The 23962-nt window shown below is 38.3% G+C and overlaps 1 non-coding gene across 1 annotated transcript; it reads left to right on the plus strand.

The window, feature by feature from the left end:
* Nucleotides 1-23683: 23683 nt before the first annotated feature.
* TRNAQ-CUG (transfer RNA glutamine (anticodon CUG)) lies at nucleotides 23684-23755 on the plus strand. Its single transcript has one exon. It is a non-coding gene; the product is annotated as a tRNA-Gln (tRNA).
* Nucleotides 23756-23962: the final 207 nt, after the last annotated feature.

Here is a 23962-nt window from a genome sequence, read left to right on the forward strand (position 1 = left end):
CAAATGCCGCTTCTGTGACCGAGCCCAATGTCTGGGTTCCCAGTTCTCACTTGCAGAGTCTGGCAAGGTTCAGTCTTCTTCCTGTGTGGTTTTTTTTAGAAAACAAAGCTGATCTGCTCTGTACTATAAATAGCTGCAGAAGGTAATAGTAGCACTGGTAAGCAACTAGGTGAATGCCAAACCTTCCTTGAAACACTTCAGCCTCTACTGATGAGGAGGCTTGTGTGAGGCACCATCTGTCAGGGGTGTTCATTTATCATTAACCAACTGGGGAGACAATGTCAGCTCAAATGCCACCAGAAAAGAGGCAACAGCTCTGTTTTAAATGACATACATTTGTTTCAAGGAAAATATCTGAACAGAAAGTAGGGCTGAATGTATTAAATAAATAATTTGCTCTGAGTCAGATTCTGCTATGTTTACTCACACAGAAAAGTACTTTATTTAGCAGCTGAGTGAGCATTTCACATGGAGTGAAATACTATCTGAACCAGGAGAAAAGATCAAAAATTTGCTTTATGTTGTGGGAAGTATCAGAAACTGTTTAACCATGGGAGATAGTGATTAGAAGGTTTCAAGTAATGATGGGTAAGTCCCTTCATCTTTGTGTAGTCCATGCAGAAGGACTGTCTGGAGACCGTACTACTCCATTTCTAAGAAGTTCTCTGTTGCTAATGTTCAAATGATGATTTTTCAGAGGCTTAAATCTCAGCCAAGCTTAAATAAATTTTCAGAGGGACAGCAGGCCCAGGACTGGTCCCCTGCTGCATTCCTGCTTCCTGCTCCAAAGCACTTTTGAGGATCCTGCAAGAGGTGACACCAAGCAATCAGCAAGAGGAAACGCATATAATACACACAAACGCAGGATAATGTAGGTTACAGAAGATCCCAGGAGGTCCCCAGTCCAACTTCCTGCTCAGAGCAGGGTCAGTTATGGGATTGTCCAGATGGGTCTTGAAAACTTCCAAAGACAGAAACTGCACAGCCTTTCTGGGCAACCTGCTCCAAAGTCTGACTGTTTTCAAGGTGATGGAGTTTTCCTGATATCAAATCCAAGATGGCATATTTTTTGTGGCTTTTGTTCTCTTGAATGATTGAACAACTTAAAATGAAACTATTCTTTGAATAAAAGAGGTATGAGTTCCCCGCACCTTGTTTTATGTAGGGTATGATTCAGAGGACATTTTCCAAAAATACCCATTAGTCTGCGTCTGTCACATGAAGTAAATGGATATTTAGATGTGGGAGCTTTGGTTACATCTAGATTAGGATGGAGGTAACAGAGGTTCTGAGGATCGTGACTCTGGAGGACATACTTGAAATCTGCAGTAGATATCCCAGACCTTATGCAGCTCTTCTGTTCTTAGGCAAGTAAGACTTATTCTTAGTAAGAACATTCACAAGTTTTGTGGGGCTGGCACTCTTCAGAGCATGTTTGTGATATGAACAAAGAGAGTTTCAGAAGTGTTGATAGCTTGCGTATTTTCAGTTTCGCGATGGGAATCACATTAATGAGAACATCTGACTCAGAATGTTAATGCTTATTCTCATATGAGATAAAACAAGTAGAAAAACTGAGAACAGCATCACGTTCATGTAGCTGAGCATTTCTCTTTTACATAATGCACTATTTCCAGGAAAAACAACAACAGCAGCTATAAAACTTCCTCTGGACAGTTAATTAATAAATCTATATAATTTAACTTTAAATCACTGTTAACTACAAAACCAGAAGTTTAAATAAGCCATAAATTCAATTGTATATTCTATCCCCACCAGTTCCATTGTGACAAGCAGTTTCTAAGGATTGCTAACAGGGTGTGACATGGAGGGTTGGAGACATCATATAGCACATTAACTCTAGTTCACTGTTGCTACTGAACAGAGCATGAAGGATAGAGACCTTACGAAAACCTGAATGAAAACGTTTTAGATTCTTATGCAGCAGCCATTGTGTCACCCTTTGTACCACCCTTCAATGTCAAATCCCTTCACAACCGGTCCTGTACACATTCTTCAGGGAAAATTGCACTCAGCCTCTTTTGAGGTGAGAAAATTTGGTGTGCCAGGTACTTTGGAAGCTACATGTGGGTCCCAGACAGTTAATCTGATCCACCAGTGCTTGAGAGGCAGCCACTACTTGGCCATTCATCACAGAAATGACTCTGGATGCATCTGGGCTGAGGGTGCACAAGCAGGGTGGGGAACAAGACTGCGGAAAAGCAGAAAATGCTGTTGTGGGGAAGTTACCTGGAGAGGAATATCGCAAGTACAATGAGCTGTTGCTGTATGGATGAATCACACTGAAAGTAGAGGACATGGGTGATCTGAGGTGATGTGGTCATGTAGAAGGGGAATAGAAGATATGGGGAGGAGTTGCAGATGTGTACTAGTGGATAAATTGCCTTCACCAACACATCTACAGACCTGGGCTGGGTAGTACAGGTCCCTTCTGCCCCTTTTCAGTGGAGGATATCTCTAAACTCCAGCACAGAGAGCGCCGTCGGGTGATAAGCCGACAAGAAATACTAGCTGTACTGCAGCCCAAACCAACCCTTTTCATGTTGCCTGCCATAGTACAAAATCGCGACAAACAGCTCTACCTGCATTTTCCTGAACTTTCCTTTGAATTCGCTTATCAAGAGTGTTTAAAGGACCCACTAAAAAAGAGTGTTCTGATAGAAGTTATAATGCTGACTGTGGTTCACGGCGTTTCTTTACAAAGGCTTTAGGTACAGGGATATATAAAATACGGCTTTCTTCTTTGTCAGCCAGGAATCATGTGGCTTTCAGATGTGGTTTAATTTAGGCCCAGTCTTGAATTCCCTTTTGGGTCAAAATTTGAATAATATCAATGGGTGTTTTGGTAGTGCAAGGATTGTTAATTTGCCCTCTGGATGTCTGGGCTGGTATCTTCTGAAATATTGATTTGGGATAACAGTTCCATAAACAACTTAAATTTAGAGCATTTTCCCCTTACTGTATCAATCAAATATTATTTTTCCCGTGGGAAAGAAAAAGCTATCAGAAAATCACAATTGATTAACATGTTAAAATCTCAGTTCTGAAAGTGGAAATAAACCACAAAAGCTCACCCCCAAAGCATTAAAACCACCTGTAAATACCTACATATTTAATTCCTGAAACTTTTGTTGTTTTTCAAGTAGGAAGAATATCTCACTTGCTCCAGTCATCATAAGGCATTTTAAGACAGTCACAGCCCCATTATAATGTACCTTCCAAAAGCCTGGTTTTCTCTCCAATATTTTTTCCTCTTGCTTGCCCAAGTTACAATGTATTTTGAGACAGAAAGGCAGTAACAGACAACTGTCTTTCTGTAAAATGTAGTGAGGTTATTCTGTACAAATGGAAAGAACCTCATTTTTTCATTTCAGATCAAAGTAGAAATCTTTTGAAGTTTAGCTATTTGATAAAAAAGGGCTTTATAACAAGAAGATATAGAAGTTAATAGGACATAGAGATATTTTATTAAACTGCAAACCATTATTAATATTGCAGTTTTAACTTGAAAGAAATATGTGAAATGACACCGGAAATTAATTAGATTATTTCATCATTCTTTTACATTATAAACTTTGATACACTTGCATAGATATATAGGTACATTGATAAAAAGACACAAAGACAAACAGAATTTTAATGAGTGGGGAGCTTTTATCTACTATCACTTTGTGACTTAATTTTTTCTGTTTATACTGCCTATTGATTCCAGTTGAAACCTGCTGTTTTAATGTTGTTATTGATATTCTCTCTGGGTTTTCTTCTAATTCTGGCATTGATATTACCTTGATCGGATTTAGTTTATTTGAATTGCCTGTAGGTTTCAGTCTCTGGAGTTTTTCACTGCTTATAGACATGCAAAGATAAAACCTCTCTTTTTATCTAAAAATCCTTGAGAGACTCTGAAAGATACAGCCGTTTTCTGAGAACATTAAAAAGAAAGAGACAACAATCAAAAGGAATATACTTCTCACACAGCCTATTCAAGACATCTTTTCTATACACCCTGCATATTCTCTGACATACACAGTCTCCTCATCTAGCCAGTTCCATTTCACATTTGGAAATGATGTATGGAGAAATTGGTTTGTCAGAAACTCACAAGTGGTTCCAAGCTCCAAGTCACAGGATGCACCTTCATTGGACCGTCTCTGGTCTTGCATTATTTGGGAAGTGGACTCGGGTAGTGCTCCACATAATTTATTTTTCCACCATGGTGAAAAATGTAGGCTTTAGCACATGCTTCAAATGTGAAAGAAAATCTCCCTTCCCAATGAGAGAAGTCAATGTGCGAGGCGGGTGGGGTCATTTAGGGAAAACTTACAATGTGTTTGGGATAGAGGTAATTTTTGTAGATTGTTCCTACAAGTTGCTATTTCTGCAATTTCCCCGTGACTCAGAAATAAGAAAAATAGTTAAATTAAAAAAAAAATCTAAGCAATTTTACGTTTCAAGTTGTTATGTTTCCTTTCTTTTAGAAATAAAACAAAAAGGGAAAAACACTCGCACCTCACCTTTCTGCTTTTTTATCTCTCTGTCTCTAATTTGTTTGCTTTATTTTCTTTCTTGTTGTAAGGGTTGGGTTTTTTTTTCTTTCTCTTTTCTTTTGGCTTGAGTTCAATCTTCATTTCCTTTTTGTTTTGTTTTGTTTTGTGTTGTTATTTTTCCCCTGCTTTCTTCTTCCTGTAGGCCTATAGTTTATTTTCTTCTCTTTGTTCTGCCTCCTTTGTCATCTAACAGTATGCTTTTTTGGAAATAATGATTTTTCAGAAAACAGTGAACATTTTAAAATTTGTAATTAAAGCCAGGTAAAGACTATGAATATATGTGTAAACATGTACTGTACTTGCAAGTGATTTAGTTCCTCTGTCCAGCTGTCACAGGCCAGTTTTATTAACAGTTTGACATAATAGAATTCTTTAACAATCCGCTTGTGCAGCATAGGGTATTCATAGACACGAAGAAAGTTAAGAATAATTATTGTGGTTTAACACTGAATTATCCTGATATCACCATAAATTTATTTTTCAGTAACATTAGTAGGGAGTGCTAATAGAAAAGTAAATTGGAGATTGTGGCAAAAAATATTGTTCCACCAAGATAGAGAGTGGTGGAGTGTGACGGGCTGTTGGAAAGCAGCACAGAGGTAAAGGAAGCAGTGTTTGCCTTTTACTACAGTCTTCCCATGGATCACCTGCACAGGGCCATCAGCACCACTGTCTGCAGCCTGTATGGGTGGTATTGATAGAGTTACTGTGCTTCTAACAGCAGAAATGGAAATAGGTTGAGGTGGCACCTGTCCGGCCTGTGTAGGGAATGACAGGGAAGTAGACAAGTTTCTCACTTGGAGAAACCTCCTGAATCACAGCCTTCCAGACCTTACAGCTCCCCTACCTTCTGCTCATATCTCCAAACATTTTTCTTTCAAAAACCTCCATTGACTTGCAGCACAGAGTCCCGACTCCCCGATCTCAACTCTCCTTTCCATTGCCAAATCACTTTACTGCTCTCACTTATTCAGAGTAACCTTTCTCCTCATTCATTTTGGGGCTCTGTTTCATCTCCTGACCTCTCTTAATCTTCTGCAAATCCCTTTCCATTTTCTGCTTCAGTCACTGGATCTTTCCGACTCTTCTCACGCTGGATTTCCCCCATCCTCAGCCCACTGTCAGATGCATGCACCAAACTCTTACCTTCCTGTGTTGCTGAAGACATAGCCGAACTTCTCCTCACAGAGTTACTTCCTTTTTCCATCACCACAATCACCCTGGGAGTCTTTTACCCCAGGGTGACAATACTTTTTAATGATTTCTGGGAACCTGCAGTTTTACTGCCATACCAACCCATGCACTTGATGCCAGCCTTCACTATTCCATTCCTGTGAGTCACTGCAAATAGCTGTGCCTTCTTGGCCACTTTTTTTCTCTGAAAAAGCACACTGCTGGTTCATTTTCTTATCAAAAGATGAGTAGGAAAGGAGACAAAGTATCCCAGCTTCCCTAGACATGGTAGCCCTGTGGCTAATGTGTTTCCTGGAGAGAAACATCTCAAGTTTCTTGTAAAAGAGCAGGGTTTATAGGACTACCAGTGAGATGATGAGGTGCTGTGGCCTTTGGGATATGTGCAACTCTGTTGTAGCTCTTTGCTGTTCATTCTGTGACAGTTTTCTCTGTAGGGATAACCACTCTCCAGCTTGTGCTCAAGGAGACATGTGTGTGTAACTTGGCACCCTGGTACACATAACTGGGATTCTGTGTGGTTGTTGCAACGCAATGATCTCCCCACAGCTCCAACCAGGTATACAAACCATAAGCAAGAATGACTGGAGTGTGTTGGAAAGGTGTCATGCACATGTTTTACAAGAAAATCACAAATGGCTGACACATATTTGTCAGAACTGCTAGAGTGACTTTTGGCTGGCGTGGTTGCAAACAAATGCTGTGTAAAATAAGTGAACTAGTGTGAGCAAAATCTGGGGGGGTCACGTTGTGCTCTTGCTTACTGAAAATGGGGATGATCATGGAAGATCTGTCCTTGTGTTCATTTAACTCCTCCTGGTACAGATTTACTTTTGATGAGGAAGACGGATGGCAAAAAAAGAAATCTACAAAATGATAATTTTAGCCCAGGAACTTTCATTGTAGACAAAAACAATGTTGTATAGTCATTGGGAAATAATAGAACAGAAGACAAAGACTGTGCACTGTCTAAAAATCAGGGAACGGGAAGAAAAGATTGATTTCTGCCTTAGAAGTTTTATCCGTATGAGGAAGTGACAAGGAAGCACTGGGGAACAGAAAGAATGCCCCTTTTCGGGTGTCACAAAGTGAGGTGATATCTCATACTGAAAGTGCCACGCCGTCTCAGATATAAATGAAGGTAAGGATAATCGAAAACGGTTTTGCAGAAGGCTGTAAGACCTACTTATTACATGGGCTAAAAGGAGGACAAAACTAGGCTGAATCCTGCACTATGGCTTTGCCTGGGAGACTGGAGTTGATGAGACTTAGTATTTTCTCAGCAAAAATTTTAACTTCATTTTGAGAACATCCATACAGAGAGCCTGTGAGCAGTGAGTAGCAGATACTAAGGGATGGTCATGGAAGTGAGTACCGAGTGAGATTCTGACTTCTCCTCCCAGCTTCCAGGAATCACACAGATACACTGTACAAACCATCATTTTCAATGGCCCAATGTACAAAGTTACCCTTGATTATACTTTCTGAGCTCATTTAGTCTTTGACTTACCATGGGAATAAGTTCTACAGCAGAAATGTGTGTTTTGTAAAATGCAGTTCTTTCTGCTACCTGAGAACTTCTCTAAATGCCTCCTTGCTCTTCTGTGATGAGAAATAGTGGATGACAATTTTTTTATTCACCTTATCCATCCTCTTCATAATTGTGTAGACAGCTACATCTTTTCCAAGCTGAAAAGTCTGTTATGCACGCTTTCTCATACTGTAATAATATTGTACCTGTGATCATATTTGCTGTTCTTCTCCAGCTTTTCTAGTTCACAGCATTTAACCTGTTGGTTTAGCATGAGTTTGCAAAGTGACATAATGATATTTTCTATGTTGTTTTCAGTTCCATTCTCAATCTTACTGACACTCCTGGAGCACAGCATATGTACAAGTACACGCAGTAACTTCAGGATCTGTTTCTTGAGATCCTGACTTTAGAAGTTTCTAGCAATTATCTAAGAAATAGCATAAACTCTCTCCTTGTGCAGTTAGATACATTTTTCTTATGTGTACAACTGTGTTTGTTAAGACCTAATTTCTTCGACATTTTAGAACCCAATTAGTCAATATCCTGAATTTTCCACTTCAGATATTTCTATCTCTGTCTTCACCAAACTTGGTTTTTCATCCTTTCATCTTTGTCCTGTTGTCTTTCACCTCACTCATATATATTTTACAACATGTATCTCAATACAGATCCATGTTCATCATTGGTAAACCTTTGACTGGTTGACCCGATGAACTTCTGAGACTGCACATTTATTTCTATTATTTGTTTACTCTACTACAAACAATTATTTATCAATGAGAAGACCTTATGTTGTAACTCAAACTGTATTAGTTTCTTAAAAAGCATTTGGGGAGAGACCTTGAAAAACCCCAGGCATGTTCTGTCAAAAAGATTATCTTACCTCCCTACTCATTGACTTCTTCAATAGTTTTGGGAATTGACTTATTTTTATGAAGTGTAACTTATTTTATTTATCCCTTCAACAACTAATTCTGTTTCTTACTAAAGTTGCTACCTATTTGCCCTCTTGGGCAATCAAAATTACTGCTCTGTAGATTCTGGAGTAATTTTTAAAAGCTGACATCACATTTGCTCTCTTCTATACCTTCAGGACGGGAGTAAGTTAAACAGTAGCGTTCATACTTGACTTACAACCTTTTTTCCAAGCCCTGTCAATTCTCTGTCTTTTACATTTCTTTTCCTTTTCTTTATTTTGTTCTAGAAATTTCCAAACTGATAGTCCTGTTTGAGGTTTTCTACCAGTTTTGCATCAGTCTGACTCCACTGACTTTCAGGGAGCTGCTCATGTTTTGCTGGTGTGCCAGAATACCGATAACCTAGATCATGTGGAAACTCTTCTCTCCAGCCATTCCCTCTGTATAAACATTATTTACTTGCTCTTTTCTGTTTTGTTGTTATTTCAAAAGTTAATTGCCAGCTTTCTAATTGGTAAACAGTTAATCTCAGGTTGGCAGGCATTGAATCAACTCATCTCAGACTCCACAGCACTAAAATAGTCTGTTGCAGATGGGTTGACAGTATTAATTTGCTGGCTGGCAGTTAAATATTTGATTGTTGGATTCACTAACAATTAACTGTATCACACAAAAACGTTGACTATCTTTTAAATTTCACATCATTTTACTTTTCACTTTTGTCTGTATTCTACTTCTTAAGAAGTGTAAGAAGCCTCAGGTGTATCAAATCCAAGACAATTATAGAATTCCGGTACCTTTTAAAAAAGTCAGAAATATGCTGTAGTCCAAATATTCTCAAACTCATAAATGTCTTCTCTGAATCCCTTCATATTTTCATGCAAAAATATCCCAGTCTGAGATGATGTTACAGGATCAAAACCAAAAGACATTATGAATGGTGCCAGGCACCTTTGCTGAGCTTTTCTATTGAAGGGTCACAGAATCAGAAAGTTGTTTATGTTGGAAGGGACCTCTTCGGGTCACCTAGTCCAAATGCCTGCTCAGACAGGATCAGCTAGAGCGGGTTGCCCAGGACAGTGTCCAATCAGGTTCCGAACAACTCAGTGAATGGTTTTACTGGTCTTGCCTTTGCCTTGAGTTCTCCCTCTGCTGACTACGAGGCAGGATGGAAAGGTATGAGTGCAAGGAGGAAGGACTATTTTCAGTGCAGGATTGGGGAGGAGGAGAAGAAGGAAGGAAGGACACAAGAGGCCTTGGTATAAGCAGAAGTGGAGACTGCAGCTAAGGATGTGGAGGCAGAAGGCAGAGGTCTAGCAGATGGAAAGAGAAGACACAGGATTCTGTGGAAAAGAAAAACAGACAAAACAATCTTAGAATATTCCCTGTCCAGAAGCTGTCATGGAAACCAGATGTGCTAGCCTTTACTTTTCCTGTGGTCAGTGAACACGCTTGAAAACCACTGGTTAAAGTGTGCATCATATCAATTTTTTAATGGTTAATCAATATATTCAATCTACTATCACCAGCACTTGTATTGCTAGCTCAGCTGGAGAGGTCTATGTATTGATTCCAAAAGTCCAAATCCTGATCATGGCCTAAGTATTAATGCTAATATAGTTTCAAACAACAGATGTTTAATCATTACAATTCTTAAAAGTCTGTATAAACAGAGCATTGAGACTGTAAAGTTAGAAATACAGATACTTGAAAATGCTGAGTGTAAATATGTGCACTTGCTCCTACTTTTGTCCTTTTCCAGTAACTATTATGCTGTGACTTTTAATGACAAGGTCAGACATGGGAGAGGCAATACAGGGCAGAACAAGTGTGACCTGTATCTCACTGAGTGCTGAAGATGTCTGGTCTGAGGGTGAACCAGGTTTGTGTGCCTGTTGTCTGTAGTATCTGTGACTCGCATATTGCACTAAATAGGGCAGAGGGATGCAGAAGAAAGCAAGCACAGACTTACAGCCAGAGAATGTAAATGTCTCTGCCTCTACCGAAGACACAAATGCGATGTGAAGAGTGACATGTAATCATTCCAGACGAGCAAAAATCCAGTCTTTTTCACACTCTGTGGACACCTATGCAGGACTTTGAGGCCAGATTAGCGGAAGTGTGGAGTTGTTACTTCTGGAAACTGAAGTAAAATTTACTGTTCTAACCCTATCTGATTTTGAACACTGAGGGGAAAAAAAAGAAAGAAAGAAAAAAAGAAAAAAAAAGAGGGTCTAAATCTCTCAGGTGAGCTTGTTGGATTGTTTTGGCTAGTTTTGTGTCAGATTACCCGCCTGTAAAAGGTTAATAAACCTTTTCCTCTTTTCATACACACACTGTAAAGAAGTGTAACTAATTACTGTTCATGAACACAGCTACACTCAAAAAGGAAAAAATTGCTCTATATATAGTGAGCATTTGATTGCTTTTCCTAACTTAATGCATGGAGCTAAGCACTGAGAAAAGGGTTAATTTAACATGACTACATCAATCTAAAAGTTAGGTATTTAGTCTAAGTTAATAACACAATGATCAGATGATTCATCCTATTCCAAGCAGACACTTGGACAGAACAAATCACCCTCTGTGGGTGCTGGACAGTCTGTCATTGATTATTGAAGAAGCAGAGATGACTCATTCAGACCAGATACCCAAGTTTATAAGCTTGTGATGAGAACGAAGGTTAATAACCACTGTGAACACGTATCCATGATTTGGGATCTGAACAAACAGTTTTTGGCTAAAACCTTTCAAAGTAAATTTTGACAGAATTGTAGGCAATTTAAAAAAAATCTTTGTATTGTGCTGGGTAATATAGCTGGAGGAACTGCTTACTGGTGCACTTCCACGCTAAGAAAAGAATAAAGGTAGAAGTAAAAAAATGGTCTTTCAATCATGTAGAACTGTAAACAAGATCAGAGTGTTTCAAATGTTTGACTGTGATGATGAGGTGAGCATCTTAGGCTTACAGTCTAAAGGCACATTCCATCACATACTTTTACATCAGTAGAAATGATCACTTTATAGTTTTTGCTGACGTTAAAGCAAATGAAAAATCGGTGTATTAGCTACCATGTACAGTTACACAATGTATGTTACATACGGGCTGAATATCATGTCTGATGATGGAGAAAGTCTGTGTGTGTCTAATGCTGTTGCCTGGAGAAATTGTTCAAGAGCTGTTCATCCTTGTGGAAAGATTACTCTGGTATCAATGGGACTTATCTGCTGTGTAAGTGCCAGTTGAGTTGTAAAGCTTCTCTAGGGCATTTTATCAGGTGCTCTTACTAAGCAACAATGGTCTCTATGAGAAGAGAAAGTGCCAAGAAGCAAGGCTTGGTTCGTCCCGTGAAAAGCAATGGATATGATAAACGGGTTTTTTTTGTTGCTTTGTTTTAAAATATTTCTAGTGTGATATAAAGTACATCCACTCCTCTTTTTTGCTGTCACACAGGTGAAAATTCTTCAAATTCTGTCCTCAGACAGATGTATATTTGGGCTATTCGTATATGTTTCAGTGAGAGTTTCACACTTTCATCTTACAGAAGAATTTGACCTCTGGGTTCTGCCTCTCTTAGGGATAGTTTAGGAATATTAGCTGTACTATGCCCTGAAAATATTTCATGCCCATTGCTGCCTGCCTGACTGAGAGTAATTCAGGAACCACTTTGTAAGGGACTGAAAGTGGATTTTGTAATCCTTTTGGAATCTTTCCTTTTTTGATGTCTGTTTGTTAATCAAATTGAAAACAAAAAGTAGAAAAAGTTGAGATTGTTACAATAAAATACACGGCTCTTAGCTAGTGGTTGAGAGTGGAAATGAAAGTAAAGAGATAAAAGTTCTGTTATAGCCCTAATTACAGATTTGCTCTACGGCTTGGGAAATATCCCTTAGGACCTGAACTGTGCCTGCTGTTGTAACTAGAGGGAAGAAATACAGATTTTGTTACAGCTGTTTTTTCAGCTATCAAATGAGGTGCTAATTTTTCCCATGTATTGGTGTGTGAAGGTTTCTAGATTTCTATTTGATTTACTTTGAGACTCCTGAGAAGGTGAAGTTCTGTCCCCCTTGGTATTATATCTTGCGTATTTTTGTACCTCTGTTCTGTAAGTTGTATTATCAGTGTAATGGGATTGCCTGCAATTCTTTTACTGCTTGTGAAAGAAAGAAGGCTTCACAATCAAGTTTGAAGTAGGTGTTATTATAGTAGCTGTTTTTTTTTGTTATTGTTGTTGAATGTCTCAGTAGTTATGGAGAGAGTGGGGTGACAGATGTTTCCCTAAAATTTTTGGGGGAGAAATATTTGGTATGGGCATAATGTAAAACAGAGCAAAGAAACAGCAAAGAAAAAAAGGAAGCTGAAGTTACTTCTTGAATTTGTATTTTTTTTCAGAATTGCACAACCTCTTTTCCAGCTAGCAAAATAAACAATTAAAGGCCTTTCTGTTTGATATATTATTCAAGTTAATGAGCAAACGCACTTATGTTTCTCGCATAATGGAGCTGAGAGAAGGAAATATGTTTCAAACTTGTCATTGTTTGATGCAAGGTTGAGGATGAATATTCTTATTTCAGATCAAGAGTATCCAATTTCAATACAATAAGTTGTTATTTTGTGAACTTCAGTTATGCAGAAATCATAGTGTTCGCAAACAGGATTACATAAAAATAGTAAAAGGTATGAAACAAAAACAAGCCAGTCATTTCTGATTTAGCTTTTGTGAATTAAATACTAAGAAAAAAACCCACCACAGAACATCACATAAAAATGTGTAGTAAGCCTATAGAAAACTGAGAAAATTAATTAAAAATTCTAATGCAACTTAAAACATATAAATAAATGTTACAATCACAGTATGTATTGGATTTAGTCTTTTTCTGACCTATTGATTTCCTAATACTTCCATGAACTCCCAGATACTGAGCTTCACATTTTTGCGCTAATTAAGCCTTTAACTATCCATGTCCTTCACAGGCTTCTGTGCACCCTTATTATCACTGTCTAGCTTATACAAGCACAAGCTGTACCTTCTAGCACGGTTCTCCCACTAGTCAAAGACTATTTAACCATGGTCACATCAGCCAGCTGTAGTTACCAGATTCTGCTTTGGGAACAACCACTCTAAAACACGTATGTGTTTTGTGTAGGAAATGGGAAAAAATCCACTTCTGTTCATTCAGTCAGGTATGCAGACAGTTACTGAATATTCAAAGTTTCATTCAGATTTATAAACTCTTTTCCACTTTATTGGCTATCCATTATGACGGTTGGAAAAGAGTCTCAACTTTTTGGTGGCTAATGTTCAAATCATATTGAGCTATTTAAATAACAGGATTTATTTATTTATTTATTTATTTATTTATTTATTTATTTATAAGATATGGTAGATGTCTATTAATGACATCTGACTCCCAAATGTTATTTCTGGCATCTCCTGTTATTCCTGGACTGTAGAGTTCTGGCTTGAGTTTTAGTTTGTTAATCTGCACAATATTTGAAAGAGCAATCTATAGCTGACACTGTCAGAAAAAGTGTAGTGTAAGTCTGAGAAGTTTTGAAGTGAGTTTTTTAAACTCTGCCTTTTTCTGTGCTATCTTGCTTTCTAATGCTATTTTTGTCACATGACTGATTCCAATAGAAATCTTTCTATGGTATAGTGATATCCATTCTTGGCAACAAGGTTTGGGACTGCATAGGTCAACAGCATTGAAAAGCAAGTAATATTAATAACCACAATTACCACCCTTATAAGCTAAATGGAATGGAAGGATTCCTAATTCCTCTTTGGAATTTATAATAATTTCCCTACCAGCTGACCTGAAGCATCTAGCCAGACTACTATTATAAATGAGAGTGTCTTATCAGTGTGTGGGATGAAGGAATTATTTATCATTAGTGCTTATTGATAATGGTAATTAGTCTGCATGTCCTGCTTCTGTGGAGAAGCTTACACATAGGAATTTTATAGTAAATGCATCTGTTACATCAAAACACCTGCAATGTCCCTCCTCCTGTGACATGCGAATCACCAGATCTATCCTCATTCCAGCTTCCCTCCAGCTCAGAGAGCCACCCAGTCTGGATGGGAAGCTGAATCTGAGGGCTGCCAAAACAGTAGAAAGTGTCTACCATGCCTAGAAATCTTTGCATTGTTGCCCCTATTCTTTTCTTTATATGGAGTAAAATACTGTGTAAATAAAATTTATATTTAATATGTTCTTTCTTGAGGGTGTTGGGGGTTTTTTTTGTACTGCTTGGAACACGTACCTGAGGTTTACCATACACCGTAATATAAGTCTATTTGCACTGTTTGCAAACACTGAATTTTTATATAAGTGTAAGAACAAAGTGTTGGACTCATTGATCCCTTAATTAGGTATAACTACTCCATGTTACTGAGAATGGGACTCTATTAAGCAAAACTCTCCGTGTTATAATCCCTCACAGATGTATACTTGGGTGTAAGGCAAAAGAGTATAAACCAAAAGGTGTAACAGTATTCCAGAATAAGAAGCCCAGGGAGAACAATCACTGTCAAGTAAAAGCAGAGCTGGACACAATCTATAATACTAATGCTTTTTATATATATGTTACTGTATGTGAGATGCTACAGCAACTGCCTTCTTAAAGTCTTATCTTGATTTTTCACGTATAAATCAAGCTGTACACAGCAGCATGAATAGACCCAAGTGGTCTTTTTTTCAGCAAATCTGTGGAAACTATCATGCCAATTATCTTTTTCTTTTAAGCTGAATTTAGTCGTTATTCAGCATGTTTTTGTAGCATGTCTGGTGGCGTCACAGAGGATTTCCATCCGGAGACAGCATTGTGTCTTTTTTTAAGCTTATGTCAAAACCCAAGTTATTGAGACAGAAATACTTCCAGTACATGGTGCTAGAGAACTCCTACTCCATGTGATTAACAACCAGGTAAGCTTCTGAGGATTTCTTTAGGAATTACTGTTCTCTGCTTTCTTTGGAGTGCTGCATCCCTTGAAGCTGATGTCATCTGCAGATGGGCAGCCCAGGAAGGCAGGTTGAAGGAACAACTGCCTCACACAGGAGCCAGCAGTGCAAGTGAGAATTAAGAAAATGCTGTTAAAGGGAGCTTGCTTGGTTCTAATGATATAGATCATATGGCCCTCCCTAGAGAGGGCGACATAAATCCCTTGATAGGAATTTGCCTCTCCTGAGAATTAATATCCCACTGTAAGTATCCAGGCCTGTGAGTGTGTGTTCATAAATCTGAGTGGGTGCACAAAAGCTCAGGTCTTGAGGTCCTTAGATTTGTTCGTGCAGAGGAAACTTATTGGTGACAGTGAGAATTAAGGGCTACATATCTGGCAACAGAAACTGCCTAACCAGGCATCTTTCCCAAAGCTGACTGAAATCAAGGGGAAGCACTTGGTATCAGGCTTATGGTTTGAAAACAGGAAAAGTGACCTGCTGGTCATTCACTTCTCCTTCAGGCAGTTTTATTTAACATACTGCTGAGAAGAAGCATTGCTGGAGTTAAAATTAGAAAGAGCATTTTTGAAACAGAGTATATCCCAATTTATTTTGGGACTTGGGATCTGCCTTTCATTCATCCATTCAAGCTCAAAGTTCATAAGTAACAGCCAAATGGTAATTCAGCACACTTTGTAAGGCTTTTCATCCCATTCTAAGACCAGCCATGGGAAAGTCCAGCTGGGTATGCATTCCAGAAGCCACGTTTGTGTGAACATAGCATAGCTGGAACGATGAGGCCTCTTGCAGCACATGTCTAACGTCCAGCTGCCCAGGGGCAGGCAGGGATCATCCTCACAGCCTCTCTGCAGCTGCCACAGTTTCAGCCACTGTGTCTGTGTCGTCCTGTATCTAATTATTGCACCAGAGGGCTGCAACATTCCCTATGCAAGGAATCTTTGAGTCCTAGCCCACAGCTCATTAGGGAATTGCTTCCCACAGCTTCTTTCTGCCTTGGAGAATTTCTGTACTCTGAAGAGACCACTTTAGTTTTTTTAACATTAGAAAAAGTATTTTCTGAAATGTAATAGCATTTCAGATTTTAAATACGGATGCTATTAACAAACCAGAAATAAATTTTTGCCTTGCTTGCTTCCTGCCTTCCTTGCTTAGACTGGACAGAAAAATATTCAGCTGCTGTTCTAATTTCTCTGTGGGGGCAAATAATTTATATATGAGGGATTGTTTGAAACGAAAGGGGCATCCTCCGTCTTACTGTTTCCTATATAGAATCTAGATAACAGTTGTGATTACATTCCCTAGGGAAGCACTGAGTATGCCTTTAAACTGTAATGGATTTCAATTAAAAATAACTAAATATGTACAACTTAAAGAATTACTGTTTCTAAATGAGAAAAGATAATTGTTCTTCTCTCTGCTGCCTCCTGATGAGTTATATGGTTGTGAATTCCGGTTCAGCATGGCCAGCACAAGCTGCTTTTGCCACCTTTGGGGCCTTGTGCGGCCAAGCTGCTCTTCCATCTCTTGTCCCTTGCTTTTGAGAGGCACTTTTCAAAAGGGTTTGTAGTGACAGACAAGGGGGAACGGCTGTAAACTAAAAGATGGCAGATTTAGATTGGATATCAGGAAGAAATTCTTCACTGTGAGGGTGGTGAAACACTGGAACAGGTTGCCCAGAGAAGCTGTGGCTGCCCCTCCCTGGCAGTGTTCAAGGCCAGGTTGGATGGCGCTGGATAGCAGCCTGGTCTAGTGGAAGGTGTCCCTGCTCATGGCAGGGGGGTTGGAACCAGATGATCTTCAAGGTCCCTTCCAACCCAAACCATTCTATGATTCTATGATTCTATGATTCTATAATTGTTATCTGCTGGCAGCTGACAACATGGAAGACAGCCTGTGATATCCTGCAGGTGTGTACTGAATGCATCCACGCAGGATCCTAGACCATGTTCTTCTGAAGTCAACGGGAAGTTCTGCTATTGACTCCAGAGTCACAGAATTATTCCTCCTCAGAAAAAAAAAATAAAATTCTTTATTCGTGCTCTTCTAACCACTAGAATATTTTCAGAATAGGTAATAACATGGACAAATTAAGAAATCAAATACAAAATTTTTATTCCCAAGAAGTGGCATGCTCTGAAATAACTGTTTCCTTTTTGTGAGATTTTTCCTCCTCAGTAATGCAAAATGAATTTTAAAGTCCTACAAACACTGTTGTGTGACCCAGCACATATTGACTCTCTTCTAAATTTTAAAGATTTCTGTTGTTTAAGTGGCACCTAGCTCCCACTGCGATGGCACTCTCCAGGATACACAGACGAGTTCAGGGAATGCAGAATTATATATTCTTATCACTACACCTGAGGTCATATCTGTTAGTGCTAGAGGTTGTTAGGCCATTATCAGCCACTGAGTCTTCTCTGGCTGTGAGAATAATTTGGATTCAGAGAGGAAACAGAAGCTGATCTCCTTTCACTCATCCACCAAGTTTAATAGGATTTGTCTTCTCTGTACTGTGGGTTGGTCCATTGATAAACCAGTGCTACTGTAACAAGTGTATTATTTTTAAATTTCCTTTTCTGTGAGACTATCAACTCTGTTGTGACTTCTGGTTGTGATTTTAAGCTAGAAAACTCACACTGACTTCACTGGCTTTAGATTAGACTTCCAGGCAGAAGCTCGTGTCATTTAAAGGATCACATTGCTGAAGCAGCAACTCCAAAAGGTGTTTGCTTTTGTAGGTGAGATACTTTCTAAGCCTACAGGACAAAACCAGTATTGGTTGCTCTTAAAAGCATGTATCACGCATTTCTTTCAGAATAGTTCCTTTTGCTTGCTCTGAACATATATCCTGTTATTCTTGCCCTCCCAGTCTTCTCTCTCTCTATATATAAAGAAATATTAATGTACTTTATATTTTTATATGCCTATATATAAAAATCAGTGTACTTAGGGGCCTTACAGACAGCAATATATTATGTGTTTTGTTTAGGCTTGGATAACACTGTATATAAGTAGGTAAACAACATTATCAACGAGTGGGGTATCAGTGTGACCTGCAGATCTATCTTTTAGCTCTTTCATTTTACCAAAGAGTAGTAATTAGTGTAGCAACTGCACCAGCTTGTGCTATGATAACCACTACAAAGAGAATAATATAAGAATATGAGTTGTAGTTTAGTATGTATCAGCAGCTATTGCAAGCTGCTTAGATAACTTTAGCTAGGGTTAGGTTTTCTGGAAGTCAAATGAATATTAGATCTTGGGTGTGAGAGGGAGTAGAGACTAAAAAAAATACAAAAGAATGTTCTGGGTAGCATTTTTCTGATCATGAACACGGATTTGTGCAGATATTCTTATCTGCAGGTGAATAAAATCCTTCCTAAAGCAGTCTCTGTAATTAGCTTAATTATCTTCTTTCTTAATAGCATTCTTAAATACCTTTTACTTCTGATGTTAGGTGTTTGTTCTCTCTTCTTGCACTTATTTTTTGTGTGTTATCCACATAATTACTAACCAAATACTCCTCCCTTCACTGTATAAGCTGCATTTTCCATGCCTTATCTGTGTTGCTCTGTTCTTTACTTACACATTTCATATTTTCTTTTTTTTGTTCCTATGGAATTGTATCTTTTAAAAGGACTTTTTATGTATCTTAACCAGAAGATCAGTGCATAACAGAGATATTAATAAGCAAAACTCTGCCATCTCTGTTCTTCTTCTTCCTTTAAAATCTATGAGTTATTTTGATGCAGGAATTGTAACTGAGACATTTGGAAGTCACTTTTGATATATTTTGCAGATGCAAGCATCAAATAAGATTAATACTTTTCAGAAGTAACATTGGGATGCTTCCATTTTTAGATTCCCAAGTGAGAACATGACTGTGCTACAAACTAAAAATCAGCTCCTTCTCACAAGAGCCAACAACAAACTTTTGGAAAATTTTTGGCTGTGAAATTTCAATACAACTCAGGAAAGATTCCTGTGAGAGTCAGGAATAGAGTTAGAGATATTTTTACAAAGTAAACATCATACCCTGATTATAAAGCTTCCTTCGTACGCAGTTAGTCAGCATAGAGAGTCTTTGAACCATCTGCCTGTAAAGACAGGTCCAGGTACCAGACAGCTGTCGAAACAGGGGAATCTGTCCCTTGAAAAGTTACTAGCCTTGTCTTGTTCAGTCTATTACAGCACAGGGAAAATTCATAATAATGTTATCTCCTGTCTGTAACCATTACAGATTTTGAACACCGTAGCAAAATAATAATAATAATAGTTTCTCTATAAAGTGATTTATAACACATGATGAAAATACTTCATTTTATAAACATATCGTATCCTCTCAATGCAACAAAATACTCTTCAAACCTTTCTTGTGGCTGATGCTTAAGAGCATAGTTCTGAGCTACAGTTGTCAAACAAGAGAGAGCAGAAACTGTCACCTGAAACATACCACAATGTACAAGGAAAGCGCTCAATCTGCAGAATTTTTTTTAAAAATAAAATCTTTATATATTATTATTTGGGACACAGTATATTTACACAAAACCTTTGTATGACCACTGGAATTGCATGCCGCTTCTGTAAACTCATGAGAATAACACTACTGAACCTGAGATCCCTGTTCACAGACCTTAATGCATTTGTGGAGGGAGCATTATATATGATCACAGAATTAAAAACTGTCCCAGTGCATGTTCAGAGAGCCATGTAGGATAAGGTTTAATTTACTTCATTTTAAATCTGCCGCCTCCTAATGCAAGTGCTCGACTTTGTAAATCTAAACATTTAATATGCTTTTTTGCACATAATATGTATAGTTCATGCTCTATTGTAGCTTGATGCATTACACGCATTGTTATTGTAGCTGTTTATGCATTAAGTACTAGAAATGCAACTACTAAATAAATCTTGAGAAACACACTGAGAAACATATATTAACAATCAAGCAGGGCAGACAGAAATGCTTCTTCCAAACATCTCTGAAAAGTTTGCATAAAATTCTTGCTTGTTATGTTCCAATCTCTCCATATAGCCTTTTTATGAAAATTCATGCGAGTAAAGTTTTGTTCTTTCAAGTGTTAATGGAAAGTGAATTTCAGGCTCACAGCCAAGATACATTTAATCATGAAACAAAATTAGTTTAATTGTGAAACTTCATTTTTTTGCAGAAGAATTAGAAGTATGCAACTTAATGTAATCAGGGAACAGAAACAACAGTCTGCTTTAGGTGTCCAAGGAAACAGTTCAGACTTCAGACTGATGATAATGGTGTATCATATGTGTCTATAGACATGGTAGACAATTCTTGAGTAATCTAAAATGCACAAGCAGATTCCACAGCTGGGTAGTTCCAAAGATTTTGGAACTGAAGATAGCTGCCTGAGCTCCTGCAGGTATTATATCTTTCTGTATATTTGGGGGCGAAAGATACGCTGTTGTGGAGTTTGCGTATTTGTTACTACTTGTCTTTAGGTTTGTCACAGTTCTGGACAGGCTTGTCCAAAGTTTTACTTATTTGTTGGTTGGGTCAAAGTTACATGATATTTCAAGTCTGTTTGCGAGGGTTTGTTGTTTGCAAGAGCATAGTGCCTACAATGTTAATACTATTCATGCACTCTTTGAGGTGTGTACTTCTGGCTGTATTTTCAAACACTGGACAAGTCAAACTGAGTAAGCCTTTCTAGAAATTACACATTCTAAGTGAATACCTTGCAAAACTGAAGTCTGGAACTGATTTCTACTCGTACCTCTGTCTGTGAGAGCTGTTATAAACACTTCTCAGTTGTATGGCACTCACCAGTAAGGATTAACAATTCCATAATGAGACTTATAAACATTAAGACTGAACTTCTAAATTCTTCAGAAGTACCTAAAAGCTACATTTTTTTTATAAATAAGTATAATTATTCATAAAAAAACCCTTTTCTGAATGTAGATATCAGTGACAGAAGATAAATACAAGTTTTGTTTTGGCTGTAGATCTAATAAAAGTGGTGGCAAGAGGATTTTTTTTTCAATAGGAACAATATTTTTTTTCACTTCTTCTGGTCTAAAAAATTTTTTTTTAGTTGAAGCTTGTCAAGAAATCACTATTGTATAGAGACCAGGTATTGAAAATTTTAATCCTTAAAATGTAAAATCAACAACCTATATAGCCTTAAGTGCATGAAAACGTAGGGTAAAGGAATAAAATAAATAAATAAATAAATAAATAAAATAAATGCTACTGTTTTATTATGTCCTAACGCAAATAATGAGTCCATCCTTACAGAAGCGAACTCACTTGATGTATATGTAGGATAATTTACTTCACTTCAGCCATCTGATATCAGTGACAAAAATACCTCTGGAGATGCTGGTTGTCTCCAATGACTATAGGAGCCAAGGTGATCACTATAGACCAGTTGATCTCTCTCACCTGTGTTACAATGACAAAAAAAACCCCAATGTTAATACTCTTCCTGGTAAGTGGTACTGTAGATACATAAATAAAAGATTCCAAAGGACTGATGACTCAAGAGATACCAAATAAACAAAACATACAGATGAGATATTACACAAAGGAGTGACTATGATAAGACAATGTTGGTAGGCATCTTTTGAGATTTCCTTCTAGTTGGAGTCAGAAGCTGGATAAAGAATGGCAGGAGTAAGGGACTTCTTTGAAGTGAGGAAGTATGGAAAGGAAGATGGAGAATTCACCAATGAAGATACTCCGATTTATTAGGCACCAGGACTACAAAATTAGATTTAAAACTAATTTTAGAGGAGGATAGGGAAAGAATTTAATAACCTGTCTGCTTCCTTTGTTACCTAAGCAAGAAAGTTATGCAGGAGAAAGCCCTGAAGTGTTTAAGGAGGAAGCTGATTGGTCTGTGAAGGCTTCAGTTTTTGTCAGAGTGAAATCAGAGGCCAGCTTTATATAAGTTATAAAAAATAAGGAGGTTGGAACTAATTTGACAAACCTCAAGCTCATGTAAGGCTTTATATGTTAAGCAGGTGAAGGAGAATCTGAGGAGGGATGAAAAATGTGACACTTATGTAGTCAATAATGAGCAAGAAAATCTGATTAGCAGCATACTGAATGGAGCTGAGGAACGTGTTTGCAGTCATTAAGATCAGAAATGAAAGAACTGAAAAAGGCAAGTTGTGAAACGGTGAAACATTTTGCTGTGACCAGTTGCAGATAGATCAACAGTTTAAAACTGTGTGGGAGGAAAAGTTTGGATCCAATTTGAATACGCTGCTTTAAAGAAAGTGTTGAGCAAAAAGTAATTACCAAGGTAGTGGCTTGTCTGACCTTGGGCAATGAACCAAATCTCTGTTTTGGAGAGGATATTCAGAAAAAGGAGATGAAAAAAAACCACAATAAAAAACAAGGAGAGAGGATGAATGATAAGTATTGAGAGAAAAGACAGTCAAGTTAGGAAAAGTGATGGCAGTATACGAATACACACCAGCAACGGTGGTGCCATCAGCTGTCATTGGCATGGAGAAGAGCAGGTGGGAAACTTTCTTTGTAAACAGTCCCTGGATGGAGTGAAGAGGTCTAAGCTATCTTTCTGAATGATTTTCCTCCTCTTCTTCCCCTTACCTACCTGGAGTGCAAACACTGGACAAGCAGGAAGTGTTGTCAGTCTAATGAGATGTTTTTAGCTATCGTCGGTGTTTCAGCTGTAGTGTTTTGAAAAAAATTGGTGGCTGATTTTACGTGGGATGGCACAGGATTTCTTTGTGGAGGTCAAGAAGTTAAAATTTTGACAGGAACGGTGATGAAATAATTTAACGCCTCAGCTGTGTGGGTGCAGATGGTCATCCACATGGGGGATATCTTTTCCAGCAGGTTATTGAGTCAATGAAGCTGGCTGCCTGCAGTTTGGCAGTTAGCCATTAATATGTAAAACAAAATTTTGGACTATGCAAATATTGGGTGTTGAAGTCCATTTTATGTTGTGCCAGGTTTGTTTCAATACCTCATGGTCTTGGATGATAGGAGGATTAAGAAATTGAATGTTACCATTGGCACACTGACTGACAATAGATCGGCAACTACATTTTTGGGGATACCTCATTGTTTCTACTGAGGTGGGATGGGAATTCTTGAGTTTTTCTAGTTTAGGGTTTTTCTTGTTAGCAAAACACATAAAGATGAATTGAGAATGACCTACATAATAACTCCCAGCGTTAATTCTGTTTGTTTCCATCAAGTCCCATATAGAAATTTAAGGAACTGAAGTTAATTCTATTCCTGTTCTTGAGCTGCAGCTTTGTACACTGTACTCCTGCTTTGAAAAACTAATGATATGGAAGACACACTACCTCTGGTTGACACAGTTCAGTCTATTGCTAGTGTTATTGTAGCAGGGAAACAGAGTTGTAAGAGCTACCCAGCCAACAGAAGAAAAAATAGTTGAGGTAATAAGGAACACTATCTTGGCAGTAAGACTTTGGTGGCTTAACAGAGAAATGCATGTGCCTGACTAATGGAGGATCCATAGAGCGGTTCCATGGTGTAATGGTTAGCACTCTGGATTCTGAATCCAGTGATCTGAGTTCAAATCTCAGTGGAACCTGGTCATTTTGCCCAGGGAGGTTGTGGAGTCTCCTTCTCTGGAGATATTCAAGACCCGCCCGGACAAGGTCCTGTGCAGCCTGCTGTAGGTGACCCTGCTTTGGCAGGGGGGTTGGACCAGATGACCCACAGAGGTCCCTTCCAACCCCAAACATTCTGTGATTCTGTGATGTGAGTGGTGCCAAACCAGAGTTAGTCAGGACCAAGC

Source organism: Opisthocomus hoazin, chromosome 3 (assembly GCF_030867145.1).
Source record: "Opisthocomus hoazin isolate bOpiHoa1 chromosome 3, bOpiHoa1.hap1, whole genome shotgun sequence".
NCBI lineage: Eukaryota > Metazoa > Chordata > Aves > Opisthocomiformes > Opisthocomidae > Opisthocomus > Opisthocomus hoazin.